General features: G+C 48.2%; 2 long non-coding RNA genes across 3 annotated transcripts; both read left to right on the forward strand.

Moving 5' to 3' along the window:
- The first annotated feature begins 3,962 nt into the window (after positions 1-3,962).
- LOC143685986 (uncharacterized) lies at positions 3,963-9,595 on the forward strand. 2 transcript variants are annotated; one of them, XR_013176835.1, is made up of 4 exons: positions 3,963-4,035; positions 4,849-4,919; positions 5,074-5,441; positions 9,553-9,595. It is a non-coding gene; the product is annotated as an uncharacterized LOC143685986 (long non-coding RNA). The 2 variants fall into 2 exon arrangements; XR_013176834.1 differs by having other exon boundaries at positions 3,981-4,213.
- A 404-nt stretch (positions 9,596-9,999) lies between these two features.
- LOC143685987 (uncharacterized) lies at positions 10,000-15,078 on the forward strand. The gene is made up of 3 exons (XR_013176836.1): positions 10,000-10,051; positions 12,218-12,616; positions 13,894-15,078. It is a non-coding gene; the product is annotated as an uncharacterized LOC143685987 (long non-coding RNA).
- Positions 15,079-16,570: the final 1,492 nt, after the last annotated feature.

Raw genomic sequence — 16,570 nt, forward strand, 5'->3', positions numbered from 1 at the left:
AATGCTTGGCACAAGGAAGCACCGATACGAGATGCTGTCTGTTGCGTGCTGGGTGTGTTTACACACCATGCCACCCACCTGGGTGCACGCACGCCCTCCAGAGGGAATGCTTCTTCTCATTACTACAGAGGATAAGGGCAAGGGAGGTGGGATCCAGGGCCCGCGGGTGGGGGGAGAGAGGAGTGTGGACAAAGAAGGAGACAGGGTGCCTGTGGCCACGTACGAGGCCTTCCATTAGGGGTATACACACACACACACACACACACACACACACACACACACACGCACACAGGATAAAGTTAAGAAACAGGATTCCCAGGTTAAGGCAAGGTCTAAAAACCCCTTTAGCCTCCTCACCCGCAGAATTGTGGACTCCCGAGCTGAGTTGGAGTAAATTACTTGCTTAATGAGATTCCAATTAAAAAAAACAAATTAAAATCACTTTGGTATTAAGCTGCTGCCAGCAGTTCTCCCTCGCACCCCAGACTTCCAGGGGGAGGGAGCTGGGTGTGTGGTGAGTGGGCGTCCACCTGGATCCGGGCAGCGATGCTGCCGAGGCCTGGGCATGGTCAGGAGCGCCCGCCTTGGGGATTCCACCCAGGAGCCCCAGCTCCCTGGAGCCAGTCTGCAGGCACCACAGAAATGCAGTGGGACGGACGGGCCAGCATGCAGCCAGGAAAATGTGGGCTTAACTAGCGCAGGCATCGCTGGCTCCACGCCCCAGAAAATCAGCTAAATGACTTATCCAGTGGTTGAAAGAGAAGAACAATGCCCAAGCTTGGCAGGAACAGAGAACTCACATTCTCATTCCATTGCTGGCGGAACTGTAAATTAGCGCAACGTTTCTGGAGCGCCACTGGCAGCAGGCAGCAAAAGCCTTGAAATGGGATTCCCTTGGATGCAACAGTTCTTCTAGGAATCACTCCTAAGGAAATAATCTGAGATGTGTGCAGGGGTTGAATGTGCAAGGATGTTCATCCTAAAAGCAAAGAAAAAAAAAAAAAGGAAGTAATACAAATGCCCAACAACCTAATTAAACAGTGTCTCTGTGTTATGGAACATGATGTAATGCTGGAAAAGCATGATGTGCACCCATCTGTAAAAGAGAAGGCAAGGAGGTATATAGAGTGTCACAAAAGGCTTAGTGCTGTTTTAGGCTTTAATAACTTCAAGAAATATAAGCTTACAAAAGGCACCATTTGAGTGTTTAGTTAAATTTTCTTTTACACATTTTTACTTCTAAAACTTAAAATTGTAGTATCTAAAATTCACAAAACTAAACAAAGCAAAAAATGCACTAAGCCTTTTGGGATCGACATTTGATATATGTTATATATAATGTAATAAACATATATGTGAGAAATAGATAAACATATATAAATGTGAAAGAGATACATCAAATGTTGTTTTCTCTATAGTGCTAGAAATTACAGGTGTTTTTTTTGTGTTCAGTCAACAAATCTTTTTAGAGCGTCCATGAAGTGCCACATGAACAAGACAGACTTGAACCCTGCCTTCGGGGAACTTACAGCCTGTTGGTGAAGATGAAAATTGGATATGAAACAATGAGGTAAATATTACAGAAAAGAAAGAAGGACCGGGTTTTTGAAGTCTATTAAAGGAGGCAATCTGTAGGGGATGGGGGTTTAGCAGAGAGGAGGGTCTGCAATAAACATTTATTTCTTTTGTAATTGGACTAAAATAAAACAATTTATTTATACTTTAAATGAATCCCAAGGGTCTCATACCTAGTTAGTAATAGAACTGAGAGTAGACCTGAAAGCCTTCTGGATCCCAGGCAAAGGACCTTTTAAATGACACCCCGAGAAATGTGAACGACATCCCCACCTTGTGTAAAAAAAACACCCCAAGATGGGCAAAGAAGATGTTTGACAAAATGGTCATATCACCTATGCACCTTAGGTCAGACAGAGGAGGTGTCCCCAGTCACACATACACATCAGATAGGGGAGGGCAGCAGCAGTGTGCACACACGCACAAGCATACACACACACTCACGCACACACCATGCCAGATGAGACCAGAGGTACAGGTGTGTCACCACCCATCCTCTCAGGAGGCGGACACCCAAACCCCTCTGGTTTCAGCAGCCCCACTGTCCCTGCCAGGCTGACCTTTCAGCCACCCTGACTCTCCGCTATCCAGAAGCCTCTCCCAGGGGAGATAATGCCGAAACCCAGAACCTTCCACTGTTTGCTCCCTCCCACCACCTGAGAAGTACTGACCTTGCAGGCCTCTCCTTTGCCCTGGGTGTGGGGGGTGGGGGCGGGAATAGAGTGTCATCCTCCAGGCACCTGGGTTCCTAGCCCCCAGGCTGATGTTCCCCACCCTGAGATGGGTTGTCCTTGCCTCCCCCAGTCTTCAGGTATTATATTTTGTGCTGACTTCAGGCAATCAAGGGAGGAGGACATCCGAGTTGTACTTTCCAAGTAGCTAGCAACCCTTAATCAATGTTAATTGGCTCTAATTAGCATATGTTAATTAATGATATTTACTACAAATTAAAGGTATGAGTGCTCCCAGAGGGTTTCCTGTTCATCCAATTAGTGCCAATTAGGTGCAATTAACACGTGTAAATGAGATTCCATTGAACCCAAAACAAACAGCAAAGAATCCCTCAGATTCCCTTTTGCACCTTTTCAGTCAGCCAAGGGAGCTAAGGGGTAGAAGTCTGACAGGGTGGGGGGTGGGGGTGTGTGGCAGTTATGGGGGTAAGGACAGAGGGAAAAAAAAAGACCCAAGGCTGACCACCTTAGGGTAAGATGGTGATTCTCCAGGCACCAAGGATGGAAAGAAGAAAGAGCCACGTTGGGCCAGTTAGAGCACTAGGCATACCTTGCTACCCTCAACTGCCCACAGGGAGGTTTCCTTAGAAAGGTCCCTGGCCTTGACCTTGCTCCTGAGGGTCAGAGGCCTTGCCTTGGGCATCTCTATACCCAACAGGGCCTAGCCCATTGCTTGACACATAGTAAGCGCTCAGTAAACACAGGCTGAATGAAAGGTGATCCTCGCATCAAGGTCCAATATCTTTAAACATCTAAAATTAAAAGGATATTGATTAGGAAAATGTGCGGTGTTCTCTTCTCCATCAGGTCTTCCAAAGGGGTTTACCAAGGAGCAAGAGAGAGTTCCCTCTATGACATAACTTATAACTTATACAGAGATTTTACTTCACTGCTAAAGTTGCCATTTCCTAAACTTATTTTCCTTTATCCAACCACTCTCTCAGGCCCCAACCACTGACATGGTGATAATTGGGTAGAGAAATTTCCAGATGGGACTACCATGAGCAGTAAAATCCTACCTTAAATTCTCCACTGCACAGAGCCTTTTATGGAACTGTAATGTAAAATATATCTCCCCCCAAATATATACATATATCCCAATAACTTGTTTGTTCCTAACTCATTTTTGCTAATCAAACTTTCCATTAAAGTTGACATTCGTATTTTATAAGGTTTATTGTTCGCTGCGTGCCAGGCACTGTTTTAGGGCTGGGGATGGTACTGAGCTCCCTGCCCCTGCTGCTCACATCCCAGCGTGGATTGCTTCCCTCCCAGTCGGGGTTTTCATGAATCTAGAGTCAGACGGTCTTGAGTTCATTTCCCAACTCTGCTTCTCAGTAGCAGCGTGACCTTGGTTATTTAATCTCCCTGGACCTCGGTTTATTTACCTACATGGTGGGAATAACAGCCCCCTCCCTCGTCCCATTCCTTGAAGGGGCAGAATTTGGAGTTAAGCCGTAGGGAGGTTCAGCCTGAGCCCACAAACAGTAGCGTGATTAAGTCATCCTCTAGACATCCCAACAGGCAATCCACACCAGTCCCTTCCTCACCAGCCGCACTTCACAATTTACAAAGGTTCCCAGCTGATCCTGCTCATCCCAGAACTGTCCTTAGTAAGCGGGGCAGGGAGGAAGCAGGGGTCAGCAGGGGGAAGTACTTCCTGTGTCACGCAGCTGCAGGGGCGGAGCTCGGTCTTTTGGCTCCTCCTTCTTCTACGCAACCACCCGGAGTGAGGGGACCTGGGTGGGAGCCAGAAAGGGTCGAACTTAGCTTAGGGGTGGATCTGTGCACACGAGGGCTCCAGGACTCATCCAGCTCGTACAGGGCACGTCCAGGCCACAGCACCTGCAGCTTTTGTACCCCTCCCTCTCCACCCCAACACTGCTCCCCTCCGGCCCCCACGCCAGGTGTTTGATCATTTCAAATCACCTCAGTGACCCTTTCTAAACAGCGAGGGAATTTACCTGGGTGGCCTGTGAAGTCCTTCAGCCCTGAAGTTCTGGGATTTTGGTTTCCTGCTCCCTTTGGGGATTCCTCCCACTTGTGATAGCCTAATGAGTCTCATCCATCCACACACACCCGGCCCTTTCCCATTACTTTTATCTCTTCCTCCACCCCACCTTGACTTTCTCTGGATAGTAATGAACCAGCAGGCTGGTCCCCAAGAGACCTGATCTCAGAAAAAATAATTCTCTCTCACTCAGATCAAATTCAAAGTCAATTTGGAGGCCAGTGGGAGGAAAGGAGCTGATTAAGTTTAATTTAAAACAAAAACAAAAAAACACAGCTGGGTTGTCTTCAAGGAGGGGACTTGTGGCTGTAGAATGGACGTCTGCGCTCGAGCCTCTTGGGGCTCAATAGTTCTTCCTTATCACTGTTCCCCACCCCAGGGCCAGTGGGAATCTTGAGGTGGGGAGTCTGGAAGCAAGTGAAAAAGACCATGTTCTCCCTTTGCCAAGCCCAGTGCCTGCACACTGCTAGACCATTTACCTGCATTGTTTCCATTTAAGGATTGTGGTGTTTGCTCCATTTTCATCTCTAGGTGCGGTGGGCCTCTTGGGATGGACCTGACTAGCTTTGCAACTGCTGGGCAGCCAAAATTAGCCATGAAAGGTAAATCAGAAAGATTGTAGTTAAAGATAAGGAGAGCGTTACTTGCTGTGTCCCTGACAACCAGCAGATACACACACACTCACACTGACACGCATGCACACACATGCTGGCACTACGTGTGCACACTCACGCATGCCCCTCCTCTCTCCCTTAGCCATGTGGATGCTGGCCCCACCAGTCTGAGCCAGAGGACACATCCAGAGAGAGGAGGCTGCCGTTAAGAAGGCTGAGTGTAAGAAACTCAAAGTTCAAGGAGCAAGGGACACTGAGTGGTGTGGCCTCTCAACTTTCAAGGACAAGAAGATTGCCTACAAATCAGTGATTCTGGGAACCTGGGAAACTCTGGGTGAGAAAAAAAGAACACGGGCGAAGTATCTGCTTTTTATCCCACTAATGCCTCTTGAGAAGAAGTGATATCTCTCTAACGCCAAAGTTCCTGAGATGAGGCTTAACGTGGCCACTTTGGGGAAAAAACCTCGGCTCCAGGAATGTAACAACAGAAAATAATTAAGGTCTAATAAGGTCAGTGTTCCACCTTAACACCTTTTCAGTTCCAGTTAAAACCTCGACTAATTTGCCAAGAAAAACCGGCCTCACTTGGGTCTTATTATTTGAATCACGTCCTGTCTCTTAATTTAAACAAGAGACTCACATAAGGATTTTTTTTTCTTTTAAATTACAATGCCGACTTTCTTCCAGTTGATTACGGTATATGACTCTCTGTTGGAAGGCCATTATTTTTTGCTATGATTTACAAAGCATTTAAAGCAAAATCAATGTAATAAATATTGAAGTATTATAATAGATAATTCCATATATTTAACCTGAGACACAGTGCAGCTCTGGTTTGGGCAGCCAGGAGAGGGGCAGGAAGGGATGGTGAGGGGGTGGCATGACCTGCTATCCACTTGAAGGGTGGTTTCTCCCTTCCAACTTGGATTCATTTAGCCCTGGCTCAATTCATCGAGCACTTCCTAAGGCACTGCACCCTGGACTTGAGACTGTGGGGAGCTATGGGGTGCATTCCTGCAGGGGCCATTTCTCCTGCTTGGAGAAATTCCCGTACAACAGCCAGCTAGTAAGTCAAAGAGGCCACCATGGACAATAAGGAGCCTTATGAGTCGGGTGGGGTGGAGGGGAACTTAGGAGAGGGAAAGGCCTATGTGCCTTCCCCAGCCTCTCCTTTCTTCTCCCCCCTCCTTTCCTTCCCTACTCAATTCCTTTCCCCCTACTCCTTCCCTCTCCTTGACCCTCCTCTGCCATCTGTCCATTCCCATCTCTTCCCTCCCTGGTCTGAGCTGTCTCTAGGCCTCTGGCTGCAGCCAGCCTGTGCTGGCCTCTGAGCGGACGGAGCAGGCTAAGCAGGCAGCCACAGAGCTCAGCTCAGGACCAACCACACGGCATTTGCAGCCCTGAGAGCCCACAAAAATGGGTGTGGGGGGGCCTGAATCCATTAGCCCTCTCAGGTGTATGACCTTGTGATCAGCCCTGGTGCACACTCCAGAGCAAAGAGATGGACAAGCTCCAGGCTCTGTACATGTGTCATCCAGATTCACAGTGTCCCGCTCAGTATCCTTAAGAAGACAGGCTGGAGCATGGTATTCGTGGTGCAAACCTGGGCAGCTTCCCCAGGGGCCAACTCTAAATTGCCCACCTACCTGCCCCACCCCCACCTCAAAAAGCACCCAAGAGCAGTGTAATTTTCAGCTATCCCCTGACCCACTGCCCCCATGGGGAGCCCTCTCTTTCTTCCCATCCTCGGAGTCATTGCATATGGATCATCACCTGGTCTCGGGTGGGCTTTGCCCTGGTTCCTGGCTTGATTCAGAAACTCAGGACCTCCAGGGAGGGAAGCATGCACGGGGCACCAGCCTATAGGCTGGCATTGATAGCAGACCCCTAGCGCAGGCAAAGCTGCTGCTCTGTCTACAGAGCTACTCAAGTGCTGTGGAGATCTTGATAAAGGCTTTGTGGACTAGGCCCTGCAGGCTTGTAGGCTTATAAGGGAGCACGGGCAGCAGCACACACGCATGCGCACGCGCGCGCACACGCGCGCGCACACACACACACACACACACACACTTAACAGATCCCAGAGGATGAAGATGTATTGTCCCTTGCCTTTCCACCCCAAGCCTGAACCCAAGCCCCAAGTCCCTAGCTCTGAACAGATTCTGTCATAAATCCCAGGAGGGGACACACACAGGGATAAAGAACAGGGGAGATTTACAGCAAACTTGCTTCCTGACACTTCTTTGGCTCATCCCATAAAATAATATCACTAGATAAATCAAACAGAGACTCAGGGGACTTCCCCCTTGTCCTTGTGGGGTATTTGGGGGTTGTAGGGGAGGTAATCAGAGGGATCCACCCAGCTTGGTCCTCCCTGACAACATCAGTTTTGCAGTGTGGAGAGGTCTCAGATCTAATCCCTGGGGCATGTAGGGTGAGAAGGAATAGGTTGGGAGTTTGGAGCATTAGCTGTCACCACCTAAGAGAGCATGACATAGAGGCTCAGTATGGGCTCTGAGCAGGTTCCAGCTCAAATTCCTAGCTGTGTGATTTTGGACAAGTTACTTAACCTCTCTGAGCCTTGATTTACTTCTCTGTAAACTCAGGGCATATAATATCTACCTTACAGAATACGTGTAAAGATTTACTAAGATTAGTGTATGTCAGAGTACCTGGCATATAGAATATGTCATTAGAATATGGTAACTATCATAACCATGAATGTTTTCCCTCATCTAGGATAAAAAAACACCATGACAGCATTCAGTAGCAGGGATTGAATGTTGAGCTCTCTATAGAGAGAGCCACACTGCCCTCCCTTCCTCTCTGGCTGAGGTCTCAGACTTAGCCTGCGAGGTTAGAAAGGCAGTGTTCCCCCTCAAAATGTGACTGTTGGCAACTATCTTCTCCTCTCCAGGTCTCAGTTTTCCCATTTGTAAAAAGAGGGGATTGAAACTATTTAGTCTTGAAGGCATAGTGTATCATAGCATCATAAAGTAGAACAAGTAGGTGCAATTCTCAGTGGACACTGAAACCAAAGAGGGCTGGGCAGGTCCTTGAGGCTGCAGGTGGTGCTGCCAGCCAAGGTGGTCTGGATACCCAGACCCGTCTAGGCAGGGACTGGTGGGCTCCATCTGCTGGTCCTCTGAGCCTGGCCCCCCAACCCCCAACTAAGAGACTCTTCTGATTACCACTGGATGGCCATGGACATGGTCGATGGCATCTTATTGATTAAACTTCACCCAAAGAGGGAGCTGCGTTCCCAGAGGTGGGAGCTGGGTGGGCAAGGCTCGATGCAGCCTCGTCCATCACACACCTGGAGAGACTTCCAGGCTTCTCCTAGCTGGGCAGCCCCACCTCCCCCAACTCAGTCCCTCATACCCTGGTCTGTCTGTCCTCCCTCCCCTCAGCTTTTCAGCCATTAAGGATGACTGACTGCCAACCTTCTGGCCTCTGCCCTCTCTTCCTTCTTCCTTCTTCCTTCATTTATCCTCCTTTCCATCTTCTTGTTCTCCATGCCTTCCTCTTTTTCCATTTCTTCCTCTCCTCCGTTTTTCCTCCCTTTTCTTCCATCACTTGCCTGTCTGTTTTTTTCTTCTTCCTCTGTCCTCTCCAACATTTCTTCCTTTTCCTCTTTCTTTTCTCTGGCCTGCTCCTTCAGCTCTTTTCTTCTTTCTCACTCTCATTCTTGGGAATTGAGAAGACACTATCTAGAGGGAGGGCGAGCGTGTATGTGTGTGAGACAGAGACAGAGAGAGGGGCTGAGGGCTGGAGGAGGCCGCTCTGGCCCGAGCCTGTCTGTCCCTCCAGCCCGAGGAGGACCCTCAGGAGTTCACCCTCAGGGTAGCTGTCAGTGGCTCAGTGGATGGATGAGAGCAAGTAGAGGGGGCGGGGGAGGCAGAGGTGCTGGGGAGGGAGCCATCTTTAAATAAAAATGAAAGGAGCATGGTGGATAAAATAATGAGGCTGTTTAATAATAAGCCCCACCCCAGGCACCTCTGCCAGGGGACCCAGCCCTCCTGTCCACCTCCCTCCAAAGTGTTCCTGTGCCCCTGTCTCCATGCCCAGCAGGGTCCCTTCAGCACAGAGGCCCATTTGTTTTCCTGATCCTTTGGGCAGGCTGGAGAGCAGGAGGATCCACTCAACTCCCCAGACCCCACCTGCCCCCCCACCCCCAGCATTCTCCATTTCCCGCTAAAGGGCAGCTGGGATTGACCCCCAGGCAACCTGCTCCCAGGATGATGTCTGGGCAGATTAGCGCCCCAAAGCTGGCAGGCCTATTAGGAGGCCTTTGTGGGGGAGGGAGCCAGGAAGGAGAAGAAAGGGATTTTCCATTCTCCCAGCAACTGGATTACACAGTCAGGGGATCAGGGAAGAACTGCTATTTAAGCTGCCTCTTCACGGCCCAGCCTCTGCCCTGGCTCTCAGCCGCTTAACGTTCACAGCAGGGATCTTACCGAGCCTTGTCTTGCCTGCTTTTGAGGTATGTTTTTATGATCTGAGTCAGACTCAGAACCAAACTAAATCTCATCTCCCCTCACCCCCAAGAGCTATTATACTGAAGAGGTACTCAAAAGGTATCAGCTTATCATCATCTCCACCAACTCTCTTCTTCCACCAGGACGCCCCAGGCCTGGAGGTGGGTCCAGAAGCTATGACTCAGGTCAGTACCACTGTGCCCTGAGTCACACAGCAAGTGAAGGGAAATCAAGATGGTTTCCCAATTATGACTTTATTTACCGAAGCATGTTCTCCATGCTCACTCACTCACTGACAGAGTGAGTCAGGCCTGTTCCGGGGCTAGAAGGCACCCAAGACTCTGTTGCTCTCAAGCTTTCTTCAGCCTCAGTATGCACTTTAGAGGGAGGGGAGCCCTCATCCCTTTTGGTCTCCAGGGCTTTAGGGGACTAGATTGTGATGGTTAGGGAGAGGAGGAGAGGGTGGAAGGAAACTAGACTTAAAAAAATCTGAAGCCTTAAGGTCTAGTCCCAGCCTTACCACTAACTTGCTGTGTGATCTTGGGGAAAACACTCCCTGTCTCTGAGTACCTATTTTCTTATCTGCAAAACAGGGATAAAAGACATCTTTCAGGATTGTTTTTGAAGATTGAATAAGACAAGGTACTGGCAGCGTCAAGCACAGCTTCTGGTACATACAAGCTGTTCAGTAAATAATGGGGGGAAGCATGGTCAAAGGTGATTTTATTTCCTTTACCCAGGAGCTATGACCATTCCCCAAAACAAGAGGCTCCACTACACAGCTAAGCAACTGGTTCTTCCCACCAGGAGGGCAAATCCATCATGTTCAGCAACTATCAGCCTCCCCCACCTGGTGTAAGGTTATTGGGGGGTCATGCCCCCATACTCTGTGTCTACTTTCTCAGAAGAGTCACCACACAAGAGGCCCAGAGCCCTCCCCCACCCCACCCCCAATGTGGCCCCTTGAGGGTTTTTGCTGATAAAGTGGTAATCTCTGACCTTCCCAATAGCCAGAAAATTCTATGATCCTGTGACCCCTAAAAGCCCTACCCTGCTAATGGTTTTATGATCTTCCCTATGGAATCCTTTCTTTGCCCTCCCTATCCCCCAACCCCCTTTCAGTAGGTCCTAGTCAAAATAAACAACATTTATGACCAGAACTGGATTCAAGGTCCGCTTAGCAAACAAATGCGCAGCCCTTTGAAGGTGCCTGGGGAATCCATCACACTGGGGAGTGTGATGCTCCCCAGGCCAGAGAGAGGCGGGCCCTGGGAGGAGCTCAGGCCGTGGGAAGCTGGGCTCTGGATTCTGGGTTGGGAACGTGGGGCTCCTTGCAAGGGAAGAGGAGAGGAAGGGGGCAAGGGGCTGGGCAGGTCCTGAGAGGTCCACTATGATCAGCAACCTCTCCTGCCCTGTGTGCATGCCCCCTTGGGTGCCAAGACCTGACTCCCTATGCCATGAGGAGACAAGGAGGCAAAACAAAAGAAGGGGGGAAATAAAGAGGGAGAGGGAGAAATAGCAAATGGAAGTGGATGGGAGAGTTAGAGTCCAAGCCCACGGAGGTATTAGGCCCAGTTACTAACTCCAGTGCTTGCCTGGGCAGTGGAGGAACAGTAGCCCCAATGGGATAGCTTTCCTAAAGAAAACTAGGACAGTTGCCCCGAGGTGAAAATCAACCTGCCACCTGTATCGTGGACCTGAGCGGATGGGAGAGAGAGAGTGGGAGAGAGTGGGCCTCCGTTCTGAGTTTCTCTTGCAGAACCCCAGCATCAACTTTAGTGAGCAGTAATACTGAAGGAAAGTAGAAACCCTCCCCCCACCCAATCCGAAAGGAACACCTGCTCCCCCATACTCTTTCAAACATCCTCAAATGGAGAAAGGGGCCCACAGGCTGCAGCCTACCGCCGTCTCAGCTGTGCCTTTAGCTTGCCTCTTGAACAAGAAGCTGCGAAGCCGCGCAGCCTCCTCTGGCAGGTGTGGCCACTAGAAGATTTGTTTTCAGGGGGCACCGTCTCTGCCTGGGGAGATGTTGTCGGAGAATATTAATATAGAATTCCCAGAGGCCCAGGTCTGAGAGCAGCTTTCTAGGACAAGCAGCTCAACACTTTCTTCAGCTACCGCGCCAGCCTCCAGAACTGGGGCACGGGCCTGGGGGCTGGTGTTCTCCAGCTCAGGGCTGGGGGAGGAAGAGAACTTTCCCCTCGAGGCCTGTCCCTCCTCATTTACCCTGCTAAAAATATGGTGTCATCCAACAGGTTGGGTGAGGAGCTGGATCATTTGTGGGAGTAGCAGAGATATCTATCAGATATCTATCAGACACCTATTTAGAATATTTGCATGTATAGCATATAATTAATGCTAGACGAGTGAGAGTCAGAGATAGAAGAGTAGAAAGAGAGCAGAGAGACAGGAAGAGAGCTGGAAATGCAAGTGTGACTTGTTCCAGGATAAATATAGTTTGCTCAAAAAAAAAATCTTCCTAAATTGAAATAACTTTAATGACTTTTCATGATCTTATATGAGTGATTTCAGAACATTAAGCTGAGCACTCAGGTGCCTAACCCACTCAGGTGCTTTGCATAGAAAGGTCCTCCACGTCATAGGAATTTTAGGGCTAGAACAGGCTTTGGAGACCACCTAAGCCAGTCGTTCTCAACCTTGGTTGAGCACCTGGGGAGCTTTTAAAAAATTAGATGCCCAAGACCCACCTCTGGAGATTTTTATTTAATTGGTCTGGGGCACGGCCCAGGCATCTGTAGGTGACAAGGGCTGGGAACCACTGGTCTAAGCCAATACTTCATTTTACAGATGTGGACACTGAGGCCCAGAGAGCAGTGGCCCAAACTCATTCAGCCAATTGGCAGCAGAACCAGGACTGGAGAACCCGACCGGTACCTTGACTCTTCTATACCTCTCTGATACATGTGCTAAATGAGCAAACGAAAGACTGATTCTGTTTTGGAGACATCTCTTTCTGTAGAGACCAGCCGCCGCCACCCATACTCCTGATCCCCACATTTTCATTTTATTTTCATCAGAGGGCAGCAGACTGGCAGCTTTACCCTGATCCTCCAAGCCTCCCATCTTGAAGGCCTTGGGGCTCATTACCGGTCAAACACACAGTGCTCCCCATTCAAACACTGTTAGTTGGACCTGAAGCCTCTGAGAGTAATGAGGCAGCTGTTACTCCTTGGCCACATGGCGCATGTAAGTATTAGTGGATGCCCTACAGCAGGGGTGTAGGAGTGTGTGTGTGTGTACAAATGTACATCTATACACAGATCCATATATACGTGAGCCCGTGCAGAGGATTCCCCTGCATGTGGCCACAACAAACTTCTGGGCATGTCAGCACTTCGCAGTTTTAGTATCGTATAAATATCCATGTGCAGGGCAGCACACATACATGTTCATGTCAGCACTAATCAATGCAGGACTATGGGTGTGTGTAAGAAAATATGTATAAATGTGTCAGAGATTCAAATCGGTGCCTGATGTGTGTACTGGTAGATGTGTCCATAATTATACACAAATGCACAATGCTGAGTCAGAATTTACAGAGGACCAGTGGAGGCACATAGGTGAAAATGTGTACATGCTTGGCTATAAGTGTGAATGTGTGTGCCCAGGCATCTGCATGTGCAAGGGCAGGGCGCAGGTTTCTGTGAAGAGAGAAAAGTGTTCTGCTGTTTCCATCATGTTTATCCTAAGTAATCACTGGAAAATATATGTGTTAGAAAACTGTATCTTTCATGGTTAAATATATCTTGGCATATATAAATGAAACATGATATCGTGCAGACTAAGATGCTACACATTAACATTGTTTATCTTTGATAGAATTAAATAACCCATGCAAGGCCCTGGTAGCTTTTCGTATAATTTTATTTAACACTTGAGGCCAAGCAGCATTTGGCAATCTTATGTACACATTGTAGATTACTGCAACAAATGCATAATTTGTGGCATATATTAAACAGCACATGATAAGTATAACAGAGGTGTCATCTAAAAATTCCAACTGAAAAAATAAAAATAAAATAAAAATAAAAATTCCAACTGTACCCATCTTTCTTTGGGCTTACCTTAATCCCCTTCCTCCCCAAAATCTGATTAAAACCCATCCTTTCACATTCCCTTCGGAGATCTCTGCATTTGTAATAATAATAATTTTAAAAGATATCGTAGAGGGTGAGGATTTGGGGTACGGGAAGGGGTAACACTCTAAGGACTGATGTCTGGAATGTTTGTACTCCTCCCCAGACTGTAAGAGACAGGCCCAAGCTCCCAGCATGTGTTAAAAAGTGAGACCAAAGAAGGCATTTTTATAGGTCCTGCAGGCTCTCAGGTTTACTGACAAAGTTATGCATTCAGTATGAGTAAAAAGAGCATTGCATTTATCAAATTAGTGATAAATCCTTCATTAAAAGATTCATTGAAATGGTTCCCTGCTTTTTTTCTTTCTTTCTTTCTTTCTTTTTTAGGGAAGCTATGTCCTTCCTTGAGCCCAAATGAGAACTAACTTGCCCAGAGTTATAGGCCTGCCAGCTCACCTTACAAAATGTGTGCTGACCAGTGAACTAGAATGTTGGCTAAACTACGAATGGCCTAAGGGAAAAGAAAAACTAAAGAGCTGGGAAAGGTGAAGTCTTTATCTACAAGGCCAAACTGGAACATGAGTGAGTTGATAGAGCCACCAGTGAGTCATACAAGCTGAAAATGCTCTCTAACAAGCCACTGGGCAGTGAAAAAGAGAGAGCATTTATGCCTCACAGAGAATGAATCCATGGCACTGGTAAATCTTCCCAAAACTTGTCAAGGACTTCTTAGTCTCAGGACCAAGATCCTAAATGGAACCTCAAAGCACTGCTCTCAAAGCACTGCTTTTCTCTGTCTCTGGGCTTTATTTTGGCATGGTAGTACCAAGTTTGAGACAAGGCACTTCTCCTTATGTCTGCCTTCCTGCATTCTAAGTTTCTCTAACTTTCCTCCTACTGAGACACCTCAGTTTTGGGAGATAAAGACAGCCAAGTCCAATTTGAACATCACTCCCCACACCAAATCCTCTGCCATCAGCATCAAAGCAGTCATCAGAACTATCTTTCCAGACAGTTTCCAGGCCCTCCCCACCACTTCCAGCTGCTAGAGGAGCCAGCAGGGGTATCAGCCAACCTGCTTGGGGGGCAGCTGACGCCCAGCATCAGAAAGTATGGGATCTTCATGCCGCTCAAGTCGGGAAATTGGCTCTTCAGAGTCTGGCGCTGTCTCCTGAGTGAATACAGAAAAAAAAAAGTTTCCTAATATTTGTATTAAAAATGAGAATGGTGAAAAGTACTCATCAATGTGTGTCTCCCTCCGAGGCACACATGCATACACACACGCGCCCACACCCTTCCCCTCCCCACACACCCTGTCCACGAAGACAAATCATGAATCATTTCTGTGGCTGAACATTTTAGCGTTCAGTAATATTCTCAGAGGCCCAAGGTTTTCAGCCAAATCCCAGGTCTGTGCATAAGGACACTGCATAAATCCCTCCCCTTATGAAAGGCCAGTCTGAGCAGATGGGACCGCTCTTAAGTAAACTGAAGAGCCCTCCCCTCATCCACCTCAGGAGAAGCAGCCGGGGGCTGGCCCTACCAGCCCGGAGAGCAGCAGAAGCTGCTAATTCTGAGGCTAATGTTCATATCCCAAATTATCTCTCAGAGAAGAGGTATCATTTGACCACATGGCCCTCCCTCCCCTTCCCTAAGGGAAAATGAGATCTTGAAGTCAGACTGGAGGAGGCTCCTGCAGAACAAGTGGTGGCCAGATTTGGGAATCCCAATACTCAGCATCAGAGAACTGGCTGGAGCTAGGAACAGGTGAGAGGCAAAAGGCCCCCTCAAACCCAGTTTCTTTCCGAGCTAAGTCTGGGGAAATAACCTCACAGCAACTCCACTTTCTGATAACCTGCCTCATTAATATTTATTAAACAAAAGATTAAAAAAAGAAGAAGAAAGGGCCAGATAATTAAACACTCAGCGGAGGTAGACAGCCTCAGTTAAGCTTCCTCCACCCTGTTCTCTGCCTTGCCCCCCACCCTCACTCGCAGTCTAGGCCGAAGGTATACGCTGAGCCATCCAACGCCTCAGCCCCTGCTCATCTCCCCAGGTGTGTCAGGAAGACATAAGGCAGGTGGAGGGGGAGGGAGACAGACCTGGGCACCCCAGGTGCCCACCAGGAAGTGCACGGACTGTGAAATTACAGCAGAGCTGGACAACTTACCACTGGGACCCTTGGGGTACAGAAATAATTAACTTGCTAATCAGCTACACCCTGCTTTTTCCTTTCTTCCTGGAAAAAAAACAATTGCAAATCGCTTTCACCTCGGGTGCCTATGTCAGTCATTTGGAGACCAAGGAAGCTTTTGAAGAAACACACTGTCTGCCTCCATGTAGACCGAAATGGGTCATACAAAGTTTGGCCTTTTCCTTTTCCCGACCTCTACCCCATCAGGCGTCAGAATGCTTCAGCAGATGCAGGGTGTTTTTTCTCCGCGGTGCGGAGTTCTTCCATCTCCACTAAGCTTTCTCGCTTTCGGCCCTCTTTTGCCTGCTTGCTGGTGCTAAACAGCCAAGATCCATGTGGAGAAAAGAGGATTGATTAGAATCGTAATAATAATCCCTGGCATTCGTACGGCTTTACCATTTACAAAGTGTTTTCTCACATTATCTCATTTGGTCGGAGGAGGTCAGAGCTGGAAGGGACCCCAGCCATCATTTAGTCCAATTTCCTTGGATTACAGATGAGGAAACTGAGGACCAGAAAGGTTAAATGTCTTCCCCAAAGGCCACGACCAGGGACAGTGGGGACAAGTCCTCATGCTTATTGTCTGGGGACTGCATGCCACCTGGGTCTGGGAAAAGGGATAGAACACGATCACCTTTTTGTTCCACGGTGGATATAAACCAAAAAAAAAAAATTTTTTTTTAAATTAAGAGTAGGACATGAGAATGAATAAAAGCAACTCCTGTCAGAAATGGCTTGCGGGGTTGGGAGTGGGGAAGAGAGAACATGTTAATTAACAAACTTCCCCCTCCGTCTCTTTGTCCCCCTCATCTCCTCCCTTCTCTCCATGTTTAAAAATATGAACATTATGCAGTTTGGGATCTAAGGCTT

This window comes from Tamandua tetradactyla, chromosome 6 (genome assembly GCF_023851605.1).
Source record: "Tamandua tetradactyla isolate mTamTet1 chromosome 6, mTamTet1.pri, whole genome shotgun sequence".
Lineage (NCBI taxonomy): Eukaryota > Metazoa > Chordata > Mammalia > Pilosa > Myrmecophagidae > Tamandua > Tamandua tetradactyla.